This window comes from Crocuta crocuta, unplaced genomic scaffold (genome assembly GCF_008692635.1).
Source record: "Crocuta crocuta isolate KB4526 unplaced genomic scaffold, BGI_CrCroc_1.0 scaffold271, whole genome shotgun sequence".
Lineage (NCBI taxonomy): Eukaryota > Metazoa > Chordata > Mammalia > Carnivora > Hyaenidae > Crocuta > Crocuta crocuta.
Window position 1 is genome coordinate 4,592,729 of NW_027527824.1, and position 9,396 is coordinate 4,602,124.

The following is a 9,396-nucleotide window of genomic DNA, read 5'->3' on the forward strand; positions in this document are numbered from 1 at the left end:
TAAAAATCAAATATATTTACAGAAATATGTTAAGGCCTGCTCCCAAAGAACAGAGAGGACTTGCTTCCTAGTGGTCTACAGAGCAGTGGAGGTGTTGAAAGGAAAGGAGAGAGAGTCCCAGACGACCCCTAGGTTTTTGCCTGAGCAATGAATGGACGATGATGCCATCTGTTGAGACAGAAAAGGCTAGAGGAGTCCTAGGATGGAGAGGTGGGTATATTAAATCTATACTGCCCATCAGACATCCAAATAGAAGTAACCAGAAGGCAGCTGGATAGCCCAGTTCTGAGCACAGGGGGGAAGTCAGGGTTAGAAATAAAACTTGGTGGGGGTGCCTGGGTGGCTTTGTCAGTTGAGTTTCTGACTTCTGCTCAGGTCATGATCTCACGGTGCGTGAGTTTGAGCCCTGCGTCGGGCTCTACGCTGACAGCTCAGAGCCTGGAGCCTGCTTCGAATTCTCTGTCTCCCTCTCTCTCTGCCCTTCCCCCACTTGGTCTCCCTCACTTGGTCTCTCTCTCTCTCTCTCTCTCTTTAAAAAAATGAATAAATGTTGGGGCGCCTGGGTGGCTTAGTCGGTTAAGCGTCCAACTTTCGCTTAGTCATGATCTCGCAGTTCGTGGGTTCGAGCCCCATGTCGAGCTCTGTGATGACTGCCAGCTCAGAGCCTGGAGCCTGTTTCAGTCTGTGACTCCCTCTNAAAATAAATGAATAAATGTAAAAAAAATTTTTAATAAATAAAATAAAATAGTCCTATGAAAAAGTGGGAGTGGTGGGATGCCTGGGTGGCTCAGTCGGTTAAGCGTCCGACTTCAGCTCAGGTCATGATCTCACCGTCCATGGGTTCGAGCCCTGCATCGGGTTCTGTGCTGGCAGCTCAGAGCCTGGAGCCTGTTTCGGATTCTGTGTCTCCCCCTCTCTCTCCACCCCTCCCGCTCATGTTCTGTCTCTCTCTGTCTTAAAAAATAAATGAACTATTAAGAAAATTCTTTTTTGAATTAAAAAGAAAAAAAAAAGCGGGAGTGGTAACAGAAATCAAAAACCGGCCTCTGAAGACTCCCTACCTCCTAATCCCTGGAGTCCATAAATGAAATAAGATGTCATCCTGTGATTATGTTATGTTAGGTGGCACAGCTGAGCTTAAGAGAGGGAGATTATCCACATAGGCCTAACACAATCACAGGAGCCCTTAAAAAGCAGAGAATGTTCTGTGGCTAGTGGCAGAAGAGAAAGAGGAAGCCAGAGAAATGTGAAGCACATGGGAGATACAACATGCCATGGCTGGCCACTTGACAAGGAATGTGGGCGGCCTCCAGGGGCAGACAGCAGATTCCCAACTAGCAGCCAGCCAGGAAGCAGGGCCCTCCGACCTACAGCCATAAGGATTCGGGTTCTACCAACAGCCTAAATGAGTTTGGAAGTGGATTCTTGCCCTGAGCCTCCAGATAAGAGCCAGCCTGGCCAACGTCTTAATTTTGGCCTTGTGAGACCCTGGCCAGAGAACCAGCTGATCCCCCCAGGACTTCTGACCTATAGACTGTGTTGTTTTGAGCCACTAAGGTTCTGGGCCTGAGCCCTGACACAGTCAGGACACTGCCCCCTCTTGCTGCAGGGCGTTCTGGGGCAGCTCCACCCCTCACATGGGGGTGACTCAGCCTCTCATAGTCTTTGTGTTCTGACATGAAGACAGCTGTCATCACAGCTCTGGGCTCGGACTTTGGGGCTTAACATCTTTATAGTTTCCTGCCATCTAGGCCTAAGCTGTCCAACATGGTAGCCACTAGTCTCGGGTAGCTCCTCAAATGTTAAGTTTAAGGAATTACATGTAAGCAAATTAAACGTTCAGGGGTGCCTGGGGGGTTCAGTCGGTTAAGTGTTCAACTCTTGATGTCGGATCAGGTCATGATCTCACTGTGAGATCGAGCCCCATGTCAGGCTTTGCGCTGTCAGTGTAGGATTCTGTCTTCCACTCTCTCTGCCCCTCCCCTGCTCGCTCGTGCTCTCTCTCAAAATAAATAAGTTTTTTTTTAAATGTCTGTGTTTGCCTGCTGCATGGGACATCAACAGACCTCTAGGATGCTCACTGTCCACCCAGCTCCTTCTCACCTCTATCACCTCCTGTCTTCTCCTCGGTTCCTGTAAACACCTGCTGGACTACAACCCAGCAAGAGTGTTCTGCACAGAGCACTTGAAACTCAGAGCAAAGAAAGGCCTCTCTCCCCATTGACTTCTAAAAAACAAGAGGTGAGGAACACCTGGGTGGCTCAGTCAGGTGAGCGTCTAACTCCTGATTTCATTCAGTTCAGGTCACGATCTCACAGTTCATGAGATCAAGCCCCGCACCAGGCTCTGAGCTGACAGGCAGAGCCTGCTTGGGATTCATTCCCCCACCCCCACCCCAATCCGCTGTCTCTCAAAAAGTAAATAAATAAACATTTAGGGGTGCCTGGGTGGCTCAGTCAGTTAAGCATCCAACTTCAGCTCAGGTCATTACTATCTCAGTTTGTGAGTTTGAGTCCCGCATCGGGCTTTCTGCTGGCAGCTCAGAGTCTGGAGCCTGCTTCAGATTCTGTGTCTCCCTCTCTCTCTATCCCTCCCCCACTCATGCTCTGTCTGTCTCTCACTCTCTCTCTCTCAAAAATAAAAATAAATGGGGGCACCCGGGTGGCTCAGTCAGTTAAGCATCCAACTTCGGCTCAGGTCATGATCTCGCAGTTTGTGGGTTCAAGCCCCATGTCAGGCTCTGTGCTGACAGCTTGGAGCCTAAAGCCTGGTTCAGACAGATTCTGTGTCTCCCTCTCTCTCTGATCCTCCCTGCTCACACACACTCTCTCAAAAATAAACATTAAAAAATAAATAAATTTTTAAAAATAAATAAAAATAAACATTTAAAAAGCAAGAGAGAAGAACACAATTCCCATTCCACCAGATTTAACATTCCTCTCAGCCCAGTGATACTTGTTTTACACTTAGGAAACTAAAAGCCCTTTGTATGTAGTGATTTTCCCAAAAAAAAGAATCAGTCAGCCCCAAGGCAAATTGAAGCCTCTCTCGCTCTCTCTCGCTCTCTCTCGCTCTCGCTCTAGAAACTGAAAACTGCTTGAAACTTTCAAATGATGGCTTTTCCTATACCTCCCTACCAAAGTGCCAAAAATCATACAGTCCAGTGTCAGGCAGCACCCCCCCACCGCCGTTATAAAAGTCTCCCCAAAGCCGACTTAAAGACCATGAAGGAAGGGGGGAGGGTCGGGGGAGGGGACCCAGCCAACTGGAAGACATAAAGCCAGGAAGGCACTGGATGTTTGGAGAAGGACACTGGCATGCGGAGAGCCCCAACTATATAGCACATAACGTCAAAACAAACTAGATTTACCACACTCTTGTTGAAAGTGCAGGGCAATCCTGAAAAGGTGAACTCACACAAGAATGATAGTATGCACATTACTGCTAATTTAAGATGTGTGAAATGTTACTGACACTTCCTTTATTCAGTGTACTAAATTTTTTAAAGTTTATTTCTTTGAGAGAGAGAGAGAACACAAGCAGGGGAGGGGCAGAGAGAGAAGGACAGAGAGAGAATCCCAAGTAGGTACTGCTGTGAGCCCAACTCAGGGCTCAATGCCATGACCGTAGATCATGGCCTGAGCTGAAACCAAGAGTCGGATATTTAGCCATCTGAGCCACCCAGGCGCCTCTAGTGTGCTAAATTTTTAGTGGTAGATATTAATGAACATAAAACATGTATCAGGCATTTCATAAGTCACTCAGTCTTCCTAATCTTACTTTAACATCAAGCGTCTTCCAATGCGAAACATACTATTTCAGCAACTTGAATGTCAATGGCTGGGGAGGAAAATATTGCCCGAGACAGGAGAAAGAATAAAACTCCAAAAGAGGACAGAAGCAATGGACATGGAGGGGGGAAACTTAGGGGAACAAATGACAGAAAATCAAAAAGACACGATCCCTGGGGCGTCTGGGTGGCTCAGTCGGTTAAGCGTCCGACTTCAGCTCAGGTCATGATCTCACAGTTCATGGGTTCAAGTTCTGCATCAGGCCCTGTGCTGACAGCTCAGAGCCTGGAGCCTGTTTGGATTCTGTGTCTCCCTCTCTCTCTGACCCTCCCCTACTCACGCTGCCTCTCTCTCTGACCCTCCCTTGCTTACACTGTCTCTCTCTCTCTCAGAAATAGATAAAACATTAAAAAAAAATTTTTTTTAAAGATACAATCCCAGCAGATGTAAGAAACATGGCAAGATAATACTTCTAAATAGGATTTTCGCTTGCTTCCTTTTCTCCAAATAGTCCCACTGTAAGCAGCCAAGGTTTTGTGCTTATGCTTCCATAAAGGGATGAGACAGCAAAAAGCAGGAGGGAAAAAATGGGAAGCCACTTCCAACTTTTGGATTTCAGTTGCCTGGGCCCTTAATACAATAGAAAGGACTCAAAACCTAGACAAAAGCTGTGGAGAACAGAGCTCGGGTAAAGCCAGGCCTCCCACCGGCATTACCCGCAGCAGACGGGAGCCAGAGGGAAGAGACAAGCACAGATGGTGGGTTCTGTCGGCAGACAGCCAAACCCCCGAGCAGGTTCTGAGATCTGATAACAGTAGGGCTTCACCCCAACATCCTGGGTAGAGCCTCAGAAAAGAGACATGTCCCAGAAAGACGAAATGACTGCAGACGGTAACCTACTTTGGAAGCAGCTCGAACCCTGGTCAGTGTCACATCTCTCTCTCGCTATCCCAGAATGATTCCTATGTACCCAAGAGTGACTGAGAAGTAGCAGAGAGACACCAGACCCCAAGAGGCCAGGCAGGCAGGCAGCGGGCAGTAGACATCTCAATGGACGCTTGACTCGCCATTTAATCACAAGGTCCGCTTCCTCTAGTGCTCTGGCAAATATATGGGGGACATTCTGCAGAAGTTCAGGCACTCCCTGGAGAAAGGAGGGGCAATTCCATCACCTGTCTGAAATTAAGTGTCCACCACTCCAAACAGAAATGTAGGCATATTACAGGGGCGCCTGGGTGGCTGGCTCAGTTGGTTAAGCGTTGGACTCTTGATTTCAGCTCCGGTCATGATCTCACAGTTGTGAGATCGAGCCCAGCGTCTTGTCTTCAGGCTCTGGGCTGTGCCTGGAATTTGCTTACGATTTTCTCTCCCTCTCTCCTTCTGCCCATCCCATGTTCTCTCTTTCTTTAAAAAAACAAAAACAAAAAAAACAAAAAAAAAAACAAGGAAGGAAAGGAATGAAATGTAGATATATTACAGGAAAACAATGTTATGATTCCTGCGTCTCTGAGTTTGTAGACTAAAATAATCCTTCGGTAAAAGTTAAAGGAGGAGAGGGGCACCTGAGTGGTTCAGCCAGTTAAGTGTCCGACTTCAGATGTGACGACTTCCATCATGATCTCACAGTTTGAGTCGGGCTCTGTGCCGACAGCTCGGAGCCCGAAGCCTGCTTTGGATTCTGTGTCTCCCTCTCACTCTCTCTGCTCCTCCCCCGCTCATTCTCTCTCCTCTCTCTCTCTCTTTCCTTCTCTCTCTCTCTCTCAAAAATAAACATTTAAAAAATAATTTAAAGAATTAAGTGAGGGGAGAAGTTGGAAACTGGCAAACTTCTGACTAGGAAATTGGATGGCCGAGTGTGCCATTCACAGATGGCAAGAAAGGAATGGGAGAAAACTAAGTGGAGAATGAGGGGTTCAAGGTTTGGACACGTTGAGGGTGAGACGGTGACGGGCATCTAAGGGCACGTCAGGAGGCAGCTGGATAACCCTGACCAGGGCTCAGGAGGGAGGTCTACCTGAAGCTACAGGTTTTGGCACCATCAGTCCATACAAGTAGCAGCTGATGGATGAGTAGCAGATCAGAGTGATCTCATGTGCCAGGCATTGCTGTAATTCTTTCTTCCTGCATATTAACTTATTTAATCCTCAGGTCAACTCCACAGGGCGGGAACTACCACTATCCTCATTTGTTTACACATGAAGAAACAGATACGAATGCCTCAGGACTCAGAGCTAGTAACCAGAGGAATCAGAACGACCACCATCCTATAAGGGCTACTAGAAATAAAGAGGAGGAAGGAGCTGTCAGGAGGAAAACCATAAAAGCCTTGTATCATACAACCTAAAGGAGAAAAGAGCTCCAAGGAGGAAATGGTAAAAGGGACCAAATTTGCAAGAGGTCCAGTAATTAGTTAACTAAACAGGCGCACTGGGACTACACATAGGAGATCTTAATGCCCAGGTTGGGGAGGTTTCCTCATGTCATGATCTCGCGGTTCGTGGAACTGAGCTCTAAGTCGCGCTCTGCACTGATAGCACAGAGACTGCTTGGGATTTGCTCTCTCTCTCCACCCCTCCCCTGCTCGTTCTCTCTCTCTCTCTCTCAAAATCAATAATAAAAATAAAAATTTTTCTTGACCTCACTTCTCCCTTTACTTCCCACCCACCTTCCTTTACAGCAAAACTCCTCAAAGAGTTTCCTACACTGTACCCCGTCCTTCCTTGAGCCCATTAATAGATTTTCACTCCACCACTCCACCAAAACTGCTCTTGTCAAGGTCACAAGAGCCTTCTAAATCAATTTCCAGACTTGTGTCACTTAATCCATTAGCAGCATTTGACACAAATGATCTTGCTCTACTCCTTGGTAAGTTTCCTTCTCTTGGCTTAGCATATCACCATGTCTCGGATTTTTTTTTCCTTCTCTACTTCACTAGCCACCCCTAAGTCTCTGATGGCTCCTACTCGTTTCTAAAGCTATTGAATGTTATAGAGCTCCAGGATTCAGTCTTTGCACGTCTCTTTTATTTCTATTTGCTCCGTCGGTTACCTCCCCTAATCCTGCGTCTTTATTTTTTTTTTTATTTTTTTTTTTTTTAATGTTTTTATTTATTTCTAGGAGAGAGAGAGAGACAGCGTGAGCAGGGGAGGGTCAGAGAGAGAGGGAGTCACAGACTGAAACAGGCTCCAGGCTCCGAGCTGGCAGTCAGCACAGAGCCCGACGCGGGGCTCGAACCCACGAACCGCGAGATCATGACCTAAGTGAAAGTCGGACGCTTAACCGACTAAGCCACCCAGGCGCCCCAATCCTGCGTCTTTAAATAACAGACACATGCTGACAACTCTCAATTCTATATGGCAACAGAGACCTTGCCAAACTTGCATATCCAACCGCTTTCTTGACATCTTGACACACCTAACAGACATCTCAAATGTAATATTATTAAACCAAGCTCCTGCCCTCCCCCAACCCACCTTCTCAGTTAATGTTCAAGCCAAAAATTCATCCCTTTCTCTCACACCACCTCATCCATCAGAAAACCTTATCGGCTCTACCATTCCAAGTACATCCAGAATCCAACTGCACCTCCCCACCCTCCCGCTTCCTACCACACTAACACCGTCATCTCTCACCAGATAATTTGAGTGACGCCTAAATGGTCTCCTGCTTCTACCCCGGCTCTTTTCAGGTGTGTTCTTACACATCAGCTGAAAGGATTCTGTTAAAACAAAAAGCAGGGACGCCTGGGTGGGGCTCAGTCGGTTAAGCGTCCAACTTTGGCTCAGGTCATGATCTCACAGTTCGTGGGTTCAAGCCCTTAGTCGGGCTCTGTGCTGACAGCTAGCTCAGAGCCTGGAGCCTGCTTCAGATTCTGTGTCTCCCTCTCTCTCTGACCCTCCCCTGCTCACGCTGTCTCTCTCTCTCTCACACACACACTCACACAAATAAAAACATCCAAAAAAATTTTTTTTAAATAAAACAAAAAGCAAATCAGGGGTGGCTGGGTGGCTTGGTCAGTTAAGCATCTGACAGAGCCTGCTTGGGACTCTGTCTCTCCCTCTCCCCCTCCCTCTCTCTCATCATAAATTTTAAAAAAAATTTTAAGTCAGAACCATGTCCATCCTCCGCTCAAAATCTTCCAATGGCTCCCATCTCAGAGTAAAAGTTGAAATCCATGAAAATGGCCTTAGGGCCCTACATGGGACAATCCCTGCCTTCCTTCATTGACCGCATCTCCCCTGCTCTGTCTTCACTCCAGCTACGCTGACCTCCTTGTTCTGCCACAAAAATGGCAACTGTGTTTCTACCTCCTGACTTTTGCGTCTGTAGTTCCCCTCTTCCTAGAACATTCTTTCCTTAGATCGTCACATGGTTCACTCCCTCACCTCCTTCAGGTCAAACGTCACCTTCTCATTGAGGCCATCTCTGACGACACCTTACACACTGCCTATCTCCCTCTGTTTTATTTCCCTCCATAGCTCCTACTGCCATCTAACATATGACATATTTCACTTATTTGGTTCTTGTCTTTTGTTTCTACTAGAATATAAGCTCCCTGAAGGCAAAGCTTCTGCCTGTTTTGTTCACTCCAGAATCCTCTGTGCCTTGAAGAGTACCTGGCACATCCAACAGCTATCCATAAAACATGACGGAAGGAGGGCCCCAAAGGAGTATAAAGAATTGAGATCAGAGGGATTCATCACGGAGAAGAAGAGGGAAGCCTCCTTCACTGCCCTGGAGCGGAGGTAAGAACGGATTCAATTATGTTTGTAGGCGGAAGTTTAAGTATTTCCCTTCTGGTTGGCTCTAGTTTCTCTGGGGAATATTAGACACGGAGGGGCTGGAGGAGAACCATGATGGAAATGCCAGCCACTTGGAAAGACTGAAAACCTGGATTTGCCTGGGTGCCAATCTACCTGGCTGTGTGATTTTCTTCAACACCACAGGATACACAACAAATGGGAGCTGCAAAGCTGTCTCAGCTTTTTCCTGAAAAAACTCAAAACAAAACAAAAACTCTCCCTTCCACTAACTCAGTGCCCCGGTTCACCCACTCAGAGACTCATCACCAATCACTGGTCTCATGTTAGTAAAATGAGCAGCGAGAGAGGTGGAGAAAGAGGAGAGAAAACTAGGAGAGCCAAAACAGGCCCTCTCCCACACAGGTGGGAAGGGGCGGGAACATTTAGTCTTCTCTCAAACCTGAAAGTTGATATCTGTACCCCGGGGCTCACATGCTGGGCCTTCTCCCGGGAACCCCTCCTCGCCCCAAACACCTTCCCGCTGAGCCCCGTCTTGCCCCATTACCTGTCCGCTTCTGGTCGGGCTCCACCCCCTCCAAACTCGCGTGCTTTGCCTCCACGTGCTCCTCTGTATATACCGGTCGCCTAGGAGACGCCGGCCGGGCGGGGCCCTCATGACGTCACAACAGGAACAAGCCAATGGCCTTGACGCGTCTCAGTGACGCGAGACGCGCGGTGTGGCTTTGCGGGCCGGGCGCAATGAGGCAGCTGCCCGCTGGGTGGCGCCGATTTCCCGGGGAGGTCCTTTCTGGGCCCCCGGCGGAGGTGGGGGAGAGGCGGGCAGGAGCCGAGGCCCGGGAGAC

At 48.0% G+C, this 9,396-nt stretch overlaps 1 long non-coding RNA gene across 2 annotated transcripts in view; it reads right to left on the reverse strand.

The window, feature by feature from the left end:
* LOC144242071 (uncharacterized) overlaps nucleotides 1-9,324 on the reverse strand; it is a 236,294-nt gene extending 226,970 nt beyond the window's left edge. For both annotated transcript variants that reach the window (XR_013338295.1, XR_013338297.1), the window contains exon 1: nucleotides 9,099-9,324. This is a non-coding gene — a long non-coding RNA (uncharacterized LOC144242071). The remainder of the gene's footprint in view (nucleotides 1-9,098) is intronic.
* Between the last annotated feature and the right edge of the window lie 72 nt (nucleotides 9,325-9,396).